The sequence below is a fragment of the Neofelis nebulosa genome, chromosome 9 (assembly GCF_028018385.1).
Source record: "Neofelis nebulosa isolate mNeoNeb1 chromosome 9, mNeoNeb1.pri, whole genome shotgun sequence".
NCBI classification, from domain to species: domain Eukaryota; kingdom Metazoa; phylum Chordata; class Mammalia; order Carnivora; family Felidae; genus Neofelis; species Neofelis nebulosa.
In genome coordinates, this window is record NC_080790.1 from 133,179,487 (window position 1) to 133,193,938 (window position 14,452).

Here is a 14,452-nt window from a genome sequence, read left to right on the forward strand (position 1 = left end):
CACGGATACCAGGAAGTGGGGACCGCTGGGAGCCACGTGAGAGCACTGCCTGCCACTTTTTCCGGCGTCTTTCTGGGAAAATGGGAAATCCCCACTTGTGTTTCTCTTTCTCCTCTAAACCAGGAACCTGCTTTTGAGGGGAGAGGTTGGGGATCTTAGAACAGGTACTGGTGTATCTGGAGAAAAAGACTGAGAAGGGACAACCAGGTCGATGAGGACACGAGAGAATGAAGTGGCAGGGGTAGGGTGAGGGGGGCAAGAGGAGGCTGCAAGCCAGGGCAGCAAGACCCTTCTGTTCCTCCCCCCACCCCCACTGCCCTGACTGTGCTCTCTTTGCGTTTGTAGTATTGCCACGGGTAAGGAAGACCGGCAGATTGCTTTTGCCAAAATTTGGGACATTGCTTTCGCAGGGATTATTCGCTCTCTGGATGACTCCGTTTCTTCTTCCAGCACGAAGAATTGTACATAATTGTTGCGGAGACATACCCAGCTCAACACAAAGAGGCGCTCTCTTCCCCATATACGAAGCATGGAACGGGAACCAAGATGCTGACCGTTAATATTTTTTGAGGACCAGCTGCACCACCTGCCTGGAGTCCAGTGGCTCTGCCCCCCTGAGTCCTCAGAACCACTGCGAGGCCGGTGTTAGTACGACATTCATTTTACAGCAGAAGAAAAAGGCTCCGAGAGATGGAGAGATTCACCTAACGTCACAGCCAGGTGGGGCAGGAGCAGGAACCGACCTGTGTTTATTCCACTCTGATCCCCCACCAGAACATTTGCCAAACCTTAGTCTTTTTTTTTTTTTAATGTTTTTATTCATTTTTGAGAGAGCACGAGCAGGGGAGGGGCAGGGAGAGAGAGAGAGAGACACACACACACAGAATCGGAAGCAGGCTCCAGGCTCCGAGCCATCAGCACAGAGCCCCACGCAGGGCTCGAACTCACGGACCGTGAAATCATGACCTGAGCCGAAGTCGGATGCTCAACCGACTGAGCCACCCAGGCGCCCCCCGAATTTTATTCCTTCCTGTATAGACTGTCATAGTTGCTGCCATATCCAGGATCACTTATCCTACCATCACATGTGGACACAGTTTGCTACTCCCTCTCTAGTCCAGCTCTGGACCGGCAGACCAGAGTTCAGTCCTAAGCCTAAGTGAGAGCTGAATCACCCTGCCCAAGCTACTGAACCTCTCTGAGCTGTGAAATGGGGTGCACGGGCTCAGCTTGCTGGGTGACAGAGGGACTAGGTGAGACCGTGGAACCAAATCATGAGGCACACGGTAAGTGCCCCGTAAATATAAGGCTGCAGGGACCCTCAAGGAATGGGGTCTATCTGTTTCAACTCCTCTCAAAGATGTATTCAAGGTTAGCACGTTTCCAACAACATCGTCAACATTAAGGAATTCCTTAGTCCTTTTCACCACCTCCCCCAAATTTGCAATTAAGTCGTTGTTAAAATTGGAATGTAGATGTAATGTCCCATGGTTTGAGGCCATATCAAATAGCTTGTTACGCTGTTTGGATACAATCAGGGAAACCAGACAAATACGTTTTCTATCCTGTTTTTTGTTTTGCTTTGTTTTCTTCTTCTTACTGGTGGAAACATGAGGACAACATAGCATCATGATTAAGATACAGATCTGGGGGTCCAGAAGATGCGGTTTTGATTTCCGATTTGCTCCATTCATTGGCTTTGTGACCTTGGCTCTCTCCTCCGACTTCATTAAGTCGGTCGGGAACGCTCTTAGCCGTAAGTAGCAACTGCCGACCATAACCCAACAGAGACCTCAATGAACAGGTTGTTTTTTTTCTCTCCCTTAAAAGGCAGGCAGTTACTATTCTGTTTTGATGGCGTAAGAATGTCAGAGCTCAGCTGCAGGCAGTTACTATTCTGTTTCGATGGCGTAAGAATGTCAGAGCTCAGCTGCTCCCTTGGCCCTTCCTGACATTCGCAGGATGGATAACTCGCAGCCCTCTCCAGAGAGCGCGTCCTTCCGAAGACAGCGGATCTGCCCAGCGATCTCCTGCCTGTGGGTCGCTGGTCTGAATTGTGTCACGTTGCCAAGTTGCAGGAGAGCCTGGGGAGGGCTGCAGGGTGGGTGTGGGTGAGAGGAAGGGGGCTATCATGAGGATTCGATGAGATAATGCATATTATCTGGGAAGGGAAACTTGACTTCAGGGTCCTGCGGTGAGTAGGCATCAGACACAGGACAGAAACTTTCTTCTTCTTCCAGACTGGAAGCTCCATGACGGGGGGCGCTGTTATGTCTTTCCCGCTTATTATTCTAGCTTGATGCCTGGAACATAGATAAACATATGGCACTGCTCAGTAAATATCTGATAAGCGAATGAACAGTTAATGATAATTTGCTACATTTCTTTGGCTTCTTGTTCTTCATCTCTTTCTCAAAAACACATTTATTCCACGCCTATTAAACATCAGAAGGTGAGAGTCCTAAAGCCAAGACTTGTGTCAGCATATTCTTTATTGCTCGCTGGGTAACGGGTTGCCCCCCAACTGTGGCAACTTCACATCACAAGCATCTCTCATCGCACGCGGTTTCTGGGGCCGGGAATCCCCGAGAGCAGTTTGAATGGATGGGTCTCGCCCACGGCCTCTCACAAGCGGTCAAGACGTTGGCCGAAGCTGCCAGCGTCCCGAAGGCTCGACTGGGTAAAGTTGGAGGGTCTCTTTCGAAGATCGCACCCTCGCATGGCGGTTGGCTGGAAGGCTCTGCTCCTTTCCGTGTGCTGCTGGAGTGTTCTGATGACATGGCCACTGGCTTCCAGAAGGAAGGAGCGCGGGGGAAATGGCAGTATTTCCCCACCGGTCTTCAGTGTCACCCAGCGTCACCACCTGCACAATATGCCTCTCGCCAGAAACAAATTATCAGGTCCAGCCTACATTCCAAGGGAAAGCAAATGCCTTGTGCCTTTTGGAGCAGGAGCGCGTCAGTGAATCTGCGGACACATCGTCTGTTCTAGCATCGAGCTGTGCTTGGCTCACACGGTAGGTGTTTAATCAGGGCTGCTTCCAGCTTTGCCAGCCTGGAAGTTTGGAAGCTTTCCTTGATAAAAAGAATACAGGGGCGCCTGGGTGCTCAGTCAGTTGGGCGTCCGACTTCGGCTCAGGTCACGATCTCGCGGTCCGTGAGTTCGAGCCCCGCGTCGGGCTCTGTGCTGACAGCTCAGAGCCTGGAGCCTGTTTCAGATTCTGTGTCTCCCTCTCTCTCTGACCTTCCCCCATTCGTGCTCTGTCTCTCTCTGTCTCAAAAATGAATAAACGTTTAAAAAAAAAAAAGAATACAAAATTAATTATAAAAGCTAACACTTACGGGGTGCCTATGTGGCTCAGTTGGTTAAGCATCCCAGTTCTGCTCTCATGGTTCATGAATTCGAGCCCTGCGTCCGGCTCTCTGATGTCAGCATGGAGCCTGCTTGGGCATCTCCCTCTCTCTCTCTCTCTCTCTGCCCCTACCCCACTGGTTCTCTCTCTCTCTCTCTCTCTCTCTCTCTCTCAATGCATAAACTTAAAAAAATAATAAAAGTTACCCTTTAATTTGAATGAAAGAAGAAAATACTACTACAGATTGCAATTTTTTTTAGCTGAAAAAATATTTTTATTATTGTCAATGTGGAAAGTTTCTTTCGGCTTCACTATGCATCACTGGTTAGGTGATGTAAATTTTTAGGATGATTATTGTCAAATATGGGGAAACGTTTGTCAATTTTCTTTCATATAGGACCTCTTGAAGACTTCAGGGCAATTCAAGTTTTCTTGGGCAGCGATGAATCCTAAATACTCCTTCAATGATGATACCCACTACCCGGTTTGTAAAGTTTAGAAACATGCATTTTATGTTACTTCTGTCAGTGTGGCATTTTAGCAAGAACGTGATCTTCTTGTTGTTTTTTTTTTCTGGGTGATGGTATCATTTACTCCTCTGTGTTAATTAGATGATTGTAACGGTCAATTTTTTGTGTCAACTTGACTGGATCCTGGGGTACCCAGATATTTGGTTAAACTTTATTTCTGGGTGTGTCGGGGAGGCTCTTTCCAGATGAAATTAGCATCTGAATCCTGAGACCCAGTAAAGCACTTTGCCCTCCCCAGTGTGTCTGGGCATCGTCTATTCTTCTAATCCGTGGAAGGCCTACATGGAACAAAAAGGCAGAGGAAGGCAGAATTTGGCTCTTCCTGTCTGATGGCATGACTGGGACATCAATCTTTTCCTGCCCCCAGTGCTTCTGGGGCTCAGGCCTTTGAGCTCAGGCTCCATGACCCCAGCTCTCCTAGACGTCCAGCCTGCAAATGGCAAATTGTGAGACAATCTAACTCTCTCCCTACACATATATATTCTGTTTCTGTTTTTGCTGGAGAATCCTAACACAGTGATTAAAAAAACCAATAGCTTGGAGCACTTGGATGGCTCCGTTGGTTAAGCATCTGACTTTGGCTCAGGTCATACCTCGGTTCAAGGGTTCAAGCCCCATGTCAGGCTCAGTGCTGAAACTCGGAGCCTGGAGCCTGCTTCAGATACTGTGTCTGCCTTTCTCTCTGCCCATCTCCCACTTGTGTGTGCTGTCTCTGTCCCTCTGTCTCTCTCTCTCTAAAATAACTAAATAAACCTAACAAAAAACCCCAATAGCTTGTCATTACTTTCAGTCAAAATTATCTCTTGTTCTTACAGGTATGACCTATATTCTATTTTGACAGAGAACTCACCAGAGTTCCAAGGTCGAGATACATCAAATATCATAATATTTCCATAGTATTCCAAAATTATTCCAACCCGATATGTTGGAAATGCACTAAATATGAAAATCCTATGTGTCTTCACGTCCATGCTTACTATTTGTAGAACTGTCCCAATAAGATTCCAATTTCGATGCCCGCATAGACAGTTTTAGCGGAATGGAGCACACACATTTGTTTATGGTGTATGGTTTTTTGCACTATAATGTCATAGTTGAATAATTGCGACAGACACCCCAAGGCCTAAAACGCCTAAAATATTTACTATTAGGTGCTTTACAAAAAAAGGTGTTGACTAACCCCTGTCCTATGGCGAATGAGTAAGAGACATACTTACCCTTTCAGCTTCACTGAAGCAGCGGGCACTTTTCAGTCCCTCAGACGCACCAAACTGGGTGCTGCCTCAGGACAACCTCCCTGCTGTTGTTTGTCCCCAGAACATTCTTCTTTCTCCCAGCCATTTTTTGGTGTGTGATCATTTTCATCTCTCAGACAACTTCACCTAACTGGAGAAGCCCTCTCTGGTCTCCTGTCTAAAACAGGTCCTCTCTGTTGGTCTTAACCAGACTTCCCCGTTTTGTGTGTGTGTGTTTTTTGTTGTTGTTTTTGTTTTTTTCCATCCCGGTCCTGCCGTGGTTTGTAAAGATTGGTTTGTCTTCTTATTAAATCCCCTGTCAACAAAAACCAGATATGTCTTACCATGGGGGGTAGGTGGGTGGGCTCTGAAATCAGAAAGCCTGTGTTTGAACCCCAGCTCTGTCACTTACAAGTCATGGAGCTTGGATAAGTCGTTATTCTCTTGGTTCCTCACTTTTCTTATCTGTCAGTTGGAGATAATCAACAGTGACTACAACATCAAATTTTGAGGGTCAAAGAAGCTGATGTAGGCAAAGCACTAGGAACCGTGCTTGGCCTAGGGTAAGCACTTGACTCAACACTGTAACTACAAGGCGTCGTACAAAAGAACCCACGAACGTCTCTTTAATGAGCGAACCATTTTTCTGGATAAAGCCTTTGTGGATGAAGGCTTTATCTAGTGCTGGATAAATACATGAGTACCTTAGACCTCTTTTATTCTTTAACCATATGCCGCTTCATTGAAGCCTTATGGCCATCAAATTTCATTTAGTGCCTGAAAGGCTATAATTGACTTTGATTTACATAACAAAGTCAAAGCAGGAAGACAAGTTTTTGAAGGATCTTTTAAAATTACATATGCTTCCCCCGCCCCCGCCCCCTGCAATTTAGTAACTGTACTGGTCTGGCCGTGGCCGGATTAACACCTAGAAGGCCTACATCAGTCAACTATTGCCATAATGATGCCATGTAACAAATCATCCCCCAGCTCATTGGCTTAAAACAGTGATTATTTAATCTCACACAAACATCTGCAAGTTGGTAGGCGTTCAGATGATTGAGACTGCTCTAGGCTGGGCTCGCAGTAGTGGGGCACATGCAGTCTGCTCCGGGCGTGTGCATCCTCCTTGGATACACGGGCATATACACCCCTCGTGGCGATGTCGGAAATGCGAATGAGCACGAGCTGCCATGCAAACACACCTCAAGGCCTGCCGGACTCACGCTGGCTAACGGCCTATTAGCCAACAAAGTCACACAGCCGAGTCCAACGTCCATGGTGCAGGGAAGTGTATTCCACCCAAAGCAGGAGTCGGGGAGGCTCATTTTCTGAATAATAATCCCCACGATCTCACGACCTGTACCCAAATGGAAGTTAAAATAAATCGAACGCGCATAAAAAATAAAGTGGCGCTTTTCAAAGAGGTAAAAGCATGTGTGTGCTGAAATTAAAAATGACTTTTCTGAGTTGTCTGGTTGTCTCCAATGGCGGGCAAGGCGGGGTTGTGATGGGGTCCCTGCTTTCTATTTGTAGAACTGTCCCAACGAAATTCCAATTTCAATGCCCGCATGTACGGTTTTATTGGAATGCAGCCACCCACGTTTGTTTATGGTGTATGGTTTTTTGCACTATAATGTCATAGCTGAATAATTGCGACAGAGACCCCAAGGCCTGTAACGCCTAACATATTTACTAAATATTTTACTAAATAAATAAAATAAAATAAATATTTTACTAAATATTTACCAAAATATTTACAAAAAAAGGTGTTGACTAATCCCTGTCCTATGGCAAATGAGAAAGAGACATACTTACCCTTTCAGCTTCACTGAAGCAGTGGGCACTTTTCAGTCCCTCAGATGCACCAAACTGGGTGTTGCCTCAGGACAACCTCCCTGCTGTTCTTTGTGCCCAGAACATTCTGCTCTCTCTCAGCCATGCTTTCTGGACTTTTAAGTGAGGGTCTCGTCTGCACACTGGGCAATCCAGCATTGCTGACAAGTCCTCCTCGTATCCTAGTGCCTGGCACACAGTAGGGATTTGATAGAATTTGTTGAAGGCAGTTGAATTCTGTAAATAAATAGCGATCGCCTCAATACAGGATAGGTCTGTTGGCTTTATATATAGATTCAGGTACATTGTAAGTATTACATGTTTCTACATCAAAGCTTCAAGAATGGTGACGGTGCCCACAGCGTCTAATGATGACCCACATACCTTGGAGGTGTCCAAGCAGAATGCTGCCTCTGATTTTCTGTTTGTCTCTCTGCTTTCTGTTTGTCTCTCCGTCTCCCCTGCGATGCAAATGAAATGATGTTCTCATCTGATGTTGCCCAAGGGAAAATGCATGCCTAGAAAATAATCAGCCGAGAGGAGAATGTAGACAAGTAAATAAACAGTTGAAAGAATAAAAGATAAAACGCGAATTAAAGCTTCAGAACCCACATTTCCTTTCATCTGCTGTTTATTCAATAATTACACAGTCAATTACAACTTGCATAAATGATTTCATATACCTATTAGTCTATAAATATCTACAGTGTATATGTGTTTATAGATAAAGAGGGAGGAGACGATCATGGTTGGACAAACATGTTCTGACTTAAGAGTAACTTTGCAAATACTATTAAGTTCAGATTCTGCCAATGCCAGTTTTTCCTGACCCAGGAGAATTCACACGGTGTCATGAATTTTAATCATCACAACTTCCTTTAGTGGAGAGCCTTACGGGAGCCACAGGTTGGGTTACGTGAGATATGTCTCTCTCCCTCTTTCTGCGTATATATTTTTTCTAACCTATATAAGAGCACGGCCATGGTAAAATGAATTCCCATTGACTGCCCACCCCTGTACACAGAGGGTCGAGGGAGGACCATCAGATGTCATATTGATATCCATGGGGCTGTCGTATCTTCTTTATTCCCCAGAACGTGCCATCTGGGAAGCCACTTCAGGGCCACTTGGCCAATATTTGCTATGTATCTCTATTCTGTGTTCCCTCAGTTATTTAGTGCAAAGCTTCTTTTATTAGCTAACTAGAATAGGGGTGGTAGGCATGTCTAAATTATGAACTGCCTCTGGTTTGAAAATGCTCCCCTCTCGGAGCCATCAGTGAAAGCTAGAGATGAAATCATACATACAAGCTGGTGATAAAGCTTCAAATAGCCTCCGCTAAGAGAAGGGATTAATTATGTGTGATTTTTCAAGTAGTATCTGTAGATTCAACAGATAAGGTGTCTCCTTTCTGTCTGATGCTTGCCGTGGACTGGCACCTTTATTGAATCATGACTGTTAGCTTTCCTTGGCCCTGAATTAGGGCACCAGAAGCCTCATTCAGATTTAGCCATTGTCCATGCAAAGCTCATTATTGCTCTCCTGGTTGAAATCGAAATCTAAAGGGAAGAACAACAATTAGAAAGCTGTGTGACGTTAAGGGACCAATTGGGTTGGAAAGGCTCAAAAAAAAAAAAAAACCACACACACACACACACACACACACAAAACCCAGCCTTAAAGAAACTTCTAGGAAATTTCTGCTTTTTTGAAAAAATGAGTTTAGGAGGATCTTTGCTTAAAACAACAAGAACAACAAAAATCAAACCCATGAGGGTTTCTGCCTTGCCAGTTAAAAGCAATCTTTCAAAGGCATCCAAAAAGAAAAAACTGGCTCTGCTTTCTGAATTGCTGGTTGGAGAACAAAAGAAGCAAGGGAAAGTTTGACTTGACTTCCTCTGCAATTTGTTTGTAGCATCCGAGCAGAAAGAATCTCAAGGCTGGCCACTTCCTGAATGAAGAGACCGAGAACGCCTGCGTGTCGAATTCACTGAAAAGTGCAGCGGTCGGCAGAAACCCCGGGGCCCGACTGGAGGAGCCCAGAGGGCAAAGTGAGAGCATTTCTCAATTCAGCTACATCCTGACGAGGTAACTGCGAAGTCCTGACTCAGTGTCACTAAACCCTCCCCACCCCCGTCCTGAGATGAGGGGGGGCCGGTGGAGGATGGTGGCTGTTGGGTGGGTTTCCCCAGGACGAGGTGCCCAATCTATCCGTCTCAAAGGCCGCAATGGAACAGCACTGAGATGACAAATATTGACTTGAAAATAATGCCCAAGTCAGACATAACTGAAGCGGTGACGTTCTGTTTACTTCTCTCAGCAATAGCTGGCTGAAACAGTCAAACCAGTTAGACAACTTTTTTTATTTATTTTTTTGGTCAGGTATGTACTGACTCACTGGCAGGAAACTTCAGAGATTTCAGGACAGAGGTTCTCTCTCTCTCTCTAGGTTCTGCCGGGCAGAATGCCTGTGATCCCCTTGCAAAAGAGACTCCCGGCTGGCTGAGCTCATTTGATTATGGCTGTTAGTTTCCTGCCACTTGCCTTTGTAGGCTGGAGCGAGGCCCAAGGATTCAGGCAGAAAACGTCAGACGGGGCTCCTCGTGAAATCTCCCCTGTGTGGTTCTCCAGCTTGCCCCTGCAGAACTTTATATTCGGGGGAGGTCTGCCCGAGCTGGCCTGCTCCCGAGAAATGTGAAGTCAGCGGGTAAAAGGCTAAGAAAGAGAAAAATACGGTCAGGTGGTGTGGGCTTTTGGCTCAGTACCCTCACTGGAGACAGACTTTGTTGGCCTTTGGAGCCATGGAGGGGATTGCAAAACACAGAGAGAACCCGGCGATGGCTCAGACACAGAAGGGAGAGGACGGGTTGAACAGATAGAGCGGGTTTCCTTTCCTCCAAGAGGTGGATCTGTCTCATGTGAGAAGGGCAGTTCCTGGGGAATTACGGTGGCGAGAAAATGCCCTGCGTTAAGGCTGGAGGCCATGTGAATGATAGATCCTGCAGTGATTTCAAACCTCACCGTTTCTTACGGGGGAGTTTTCCTTCCAGTGTGGAGGGCAGGTCTCAAATCAATTCTCCTGTCTAATTCCTGCCTCCTGCCAAGCTGCCCTTGTTGGTGTTTTCAAGAAAAAAAACCCGGGTCATCATTACAGAGTTTCCAAAACCAGCGTGTTCAATTAGCCTGCTTTTGAATCCCTTCTGACGGTTGGTTAAATATGGGTCCAGAGTGCTTTTTGTAAGTGGAACTGATCTCGGGGTGAGAAACCTTAATCTTCTGAGTCTTAAGAAACTGCAAAATAATGTTTTAATGGCACCATTACTAGAAGACTCGAAGACTGTTCTTCCAGTCTGTTCTGCTTAATTCTATTTTGTACACATATGAACATTTCAAAGTACAAAGGGCTATTATATTAAAAGGACACTTGGATATTCTTTATGAAGTTTCCCTTGTACTTTTATAGAATGTTTACAAGGTTAATAAGTATGCTTGCTCCCACGTTTATCTGAGAGTCATTGAAAGTGCCTGAATGGGGCTGGATGTCCTTTGTTTCCCTTTGATTTGGAAACAAAAGACCCGAGAAAAAAGTTTACTTTGCTGCTGAATGCCATATGCAGATCAACTGTGTTGGCCCTTGAATGAAACCAAGGATCTGAAGACCGAGCAGAAAATGCTCTGGTAGTTAAGGCACATGTTTGAATGTGCACCCAGTTTTGTCCCCTCGTGCTCGTCCCCTAACATGGGGTTCAGCTGCACGCCCAGGTCTTTGGGGATGGATAATCGAGAGTAATCAGCATCAACTAAGACAAAAGTCGCTGCGTGTTTCTTGGGTGGGAAATACCGCGTGGGCATCATAAGGCAACAGTGTCCTCCACTCACGGTCTCCCTTCTTCATCTTTCCCAGTTTCTCGAGACCCGAGGTTCTTAGCTTCGGCACCGTTGATGAAACTGGGGGCAGCGTTGTTCTTCGTGTGTCAGGGGTGGGGAGTGGGGGGCCGTCCTGGGCAGTGCACCCCCAGCCTCCACCTGCTACGTGCCAGGAGCACAGCGTGACGAGCCAAAAAGCATCTCCCAGCGCTGCCAAGCCTCTCCTGGTCTGGATCACCTCTGGTTGAGAGCCAGTGTTCTAGAACAACCCACCCACAGAAGCCCTGTTTGGAGAAAGAGGAAAAGGTGAACCTCACACTCAGGCGGTTGTAGTGACAATGACTGATTACAGAGCTGGCACTGAAAACCCTCGCGAGAAAAGGAAAGAATACGACATCAGAGGATGCAGAGAAAACTTAATAGCCAGCCCCTCATCCGACAGGTGAGTGCCGCAGCGGGAAGAGCATTCCAAGGTGCTCAGTCAGAAGAAGCTTGTCGTCAGCAGCACCAACGGCATTATTATGTTTTGTTATTTTCTTTAAGTAGCACATGGTTTCACTCGCCTGTCCCAGCCCTCCTCCTACTTAGAGTCGGTTGAAAACAACACGTCTCAGAATCCTTGTCGAAATGGCCTGGAAGTGATAGTTGCTAAGTTAATTTCAGTGCCTAAAAATGGACATGTACCGCAGTAATAAAACACACACGGATTTCATGAGATGCTGTTAGGACAATAGAAAGAAAATGTATTATGGCAACTGTGGATGAATACGGCTATATGAAGTTTAAAAAATATATTGAAATATAAAGATATGTTAAAAAAAAGATACGCGGTAAAACCTGGGAACGCGAGTAACGTGTTCTGCAAACGTTCCGCAAGGCGAGCAAACATTTCTAATAAATTTTCACTTGATAACCAAGTGATGTCTTGCGATACGAGTCGTACGTGATGCGGGCCGTCACACGATCACAACGGAGCCAATAGTTTTTGAAATTCGCTTTGATATACAGGTGCTTTGGATTACAAGCATGTTTCCAGAACGAATTAAGCTCGCAAACCAAGGTTTTACTGTATTTCTGTTTCCCTGGTATTTATAGTTCACAGCGACTATTTTTATTTACCATCTCAAGAAGAGAGGCAATGCCCAGAATAGCATATTGAGGCCCATACACACAAAGATAATAAAGCTATCAGTGTTTCAGTTTTACTTTCTAAAACCTAAGTCTAGATTCTGAAATGTTTGGAGCACTATGACAGGAGGACAGAACCGCATACCCGGTGTATGCTCACCGCTAGACTTCACCAGTCTCTGGCGCTCCCATATCAGGGACTTTACTGGTCTCTCGGGCGGAGAACATTCTTCCATGGCTCATGCCTCTTTCTCCTCATCTGGGTCCTTGTTGATGTGCCATCTCCTCAGACATGCCTCCTGGCCCTTCTCTATGGTGAATGCAACCACAAAATGTATTCTATATAATAACCAAAAAGCACCACCCACTCCCTTGGTCCCGCGCCACCCAGCCCTGCTTTACTTTTTCTTCACAATACTTCTATTATTATATAGTTCTATAAAATATATATTGTATATTTGATTGGCTTGATTTATATATAATGTATATTGGATTTGCTTGATCAGAAATAGATAGGGGCGCCTGGGTGGCTCAGTCGGTTAAGCGGCCAACTTCGGCCCAGGTCATGATCTCGCGGTCCGTGAGTTCGAGCTCCGCGTCGGGCTCTGTGCTGACAGCTCAGAGCCTGGAGCCTGTTTCCACTTCTGTGTCTCCCTCTCTCTGACCCTCCCCCGTTCATGCTCTGTCTCTCTCTGTCTCGAAAATAAATAAACGTTTAAAAAAAAATTTTTTTTTAATAAAAAAAAGAAACAGATATATTGTCTGTTTCCTACAACAGAAGAGTGGGCTATGGTTTTACCTGCCAGTGCCCAGAACAACACCTGGTACCCAGTAGGCACTCAATAAATATCTGTTGAATAAAAAGGTTATTGTCTGGGCAAGCTCTGTGGGCATGAGTGGGCTTGGGAACACCTTGGTGTGGGTTGATGACTTTCTGCACTCTCGTAAATGACCTTTGTCTTTCCAAGTATAACGATTTTATATGCACTCTTTAATTGGTTTGGCATGACAAGTTAAATATTTTAAGCAGTTAATCATTTATTCATTTTAAATAACAAGGTTTGGTTTTGAATGGAGAAAACTAACGAAGAAAATTGATGTGGACTCTCAATCTACTGCTTAGAGAAGGTCCACTGGTAGGTAAACAAGCAAATAAACAATAAAAAATACATGCTTGTGGTTAGAGACTTCACACTGTGTAAGACATGTATAGAATAAAAAGTAGACCTTCCCCTATGTGCTTTTCTGGATCCTACCTCAAAAAGAAACAATTGCAACCAACTTCTCATGGATTGTTCCAGAAAATTTTTCTATGCTGGTAGGGATAAATTTACTAGCAAAATATACATCCTCTTAAAACTTTTTTGAACACGTACACACACACGTACACACACGGCGGAAGTTTCTCCCACAGCCCTTGCTGTGGTACTTAGATCGTTTGTACGTAGATATTTACTTGCTTGGCTACGTGGTGAACATCTTTCTCTCCTCTACCTGACTCTCCCTGCGTGTCCACCATTGCAGTCCCCAATATCTGGCACCCAGCAGGCCTTAGTACGTATTCGCTGAGTGAGTGCTTCAGCTGGAGCATGCCTGTCTGACCGCAGCCACTACGTTTTTATTAATGCTCCTTGACAGAAACGGAATTCTTATACCATCAGTGAAGCTCCTTCAAACTCATATTTAATGAGTATTTGTAGATTTAGAGAAATCGATTGTGTTCTGAAGAGTTTGCACGTTGCGATCCTTAGGCAAATCTGCTGAAGCAGTTATTTAAAATTTTTTTTTAACGTTTGTTTTTTTTTTGTTTTTTTTTTTTTTTTTAAATTTATTTTTGGGACAGAGAGAGACAGAGCATGAACGGGGGAGGGGCAGAGAGAGAGGGAGACACAGAATGGGAAACAGGCTCCAGGCTCCGAGCCATCAGCCCAGAGCCTGACGCGGGGCTCGAACTCACGGACCGCGAGATCGTGACCTGGCTGAAGTCGGACGCTTAACCGACTGCGCCACCCAGGCGCCCCTAACGTTTGTTTATTTTTAAAAGACACAGAGAGACAGAGCACAAGCAGGGGTGGGGTGGAGAGAAAGAGGGACCCAGAATCCGAAGCAGGCTCCAGGCTCCGAGCTGTCAGCGCAGAGCCCGACGTGGGGCTCGAACTCACGAGCCGCGAGATCGTGACCTGAGCTGGAGTCGGATGCTTCACGGACTGAGCCACCCGGGCGCCCCATGAAGCAGTTATTTTAAATCCTATTCTTCAAACGAGGGAACAGAGACGGAAGTCAGAGTGAAACTAGAGATTAACATTTTAATATCAGGAAAAAGCTCCAGGCCTCTTCATATTCCTAACCATCTTCCTTTCTGACCACCCCCAGAGTCAGAATGCTGCGAACGTTTACATTTGGCTCTAAGTACCAAATATTTCTGCAGAGTCCGTTAGGCCATACAGATACCTTTCATTGGGGTCTCCCCAGCCCCGCAGTTAAGGGAAACAGCAGAAGACTCT

At 45.6% G+C, this 14,452-nt stretch overlaps 1 long non-coding RNA gene across 1 annotated transcript; it reads right to left on the minus strand.

The window, feature by feature from the left end:
- Positions 1–1,887: 1,887 nt before the first annotated feature.
- Positions 1,888–10,428, minus strand: LOC131485962 (uncharacterized). Its single transcript, XR_009249111.1, has 6 exons — positions 9,352–10,428; positions 7,338–7,471; positions 6,936–7,190; positions 5,530–6,477; positions 5,100–5,433; positions 1,888–3,270 (listed from the first exon to the last, which is right to left on the minus strand). It is a non-coding gene; the product is annotated as an uncharacterized LOC131485962 (long non-coding RNA).
- Positions 10,429–14,452: the final 4,024 nt, after the last annotated feature.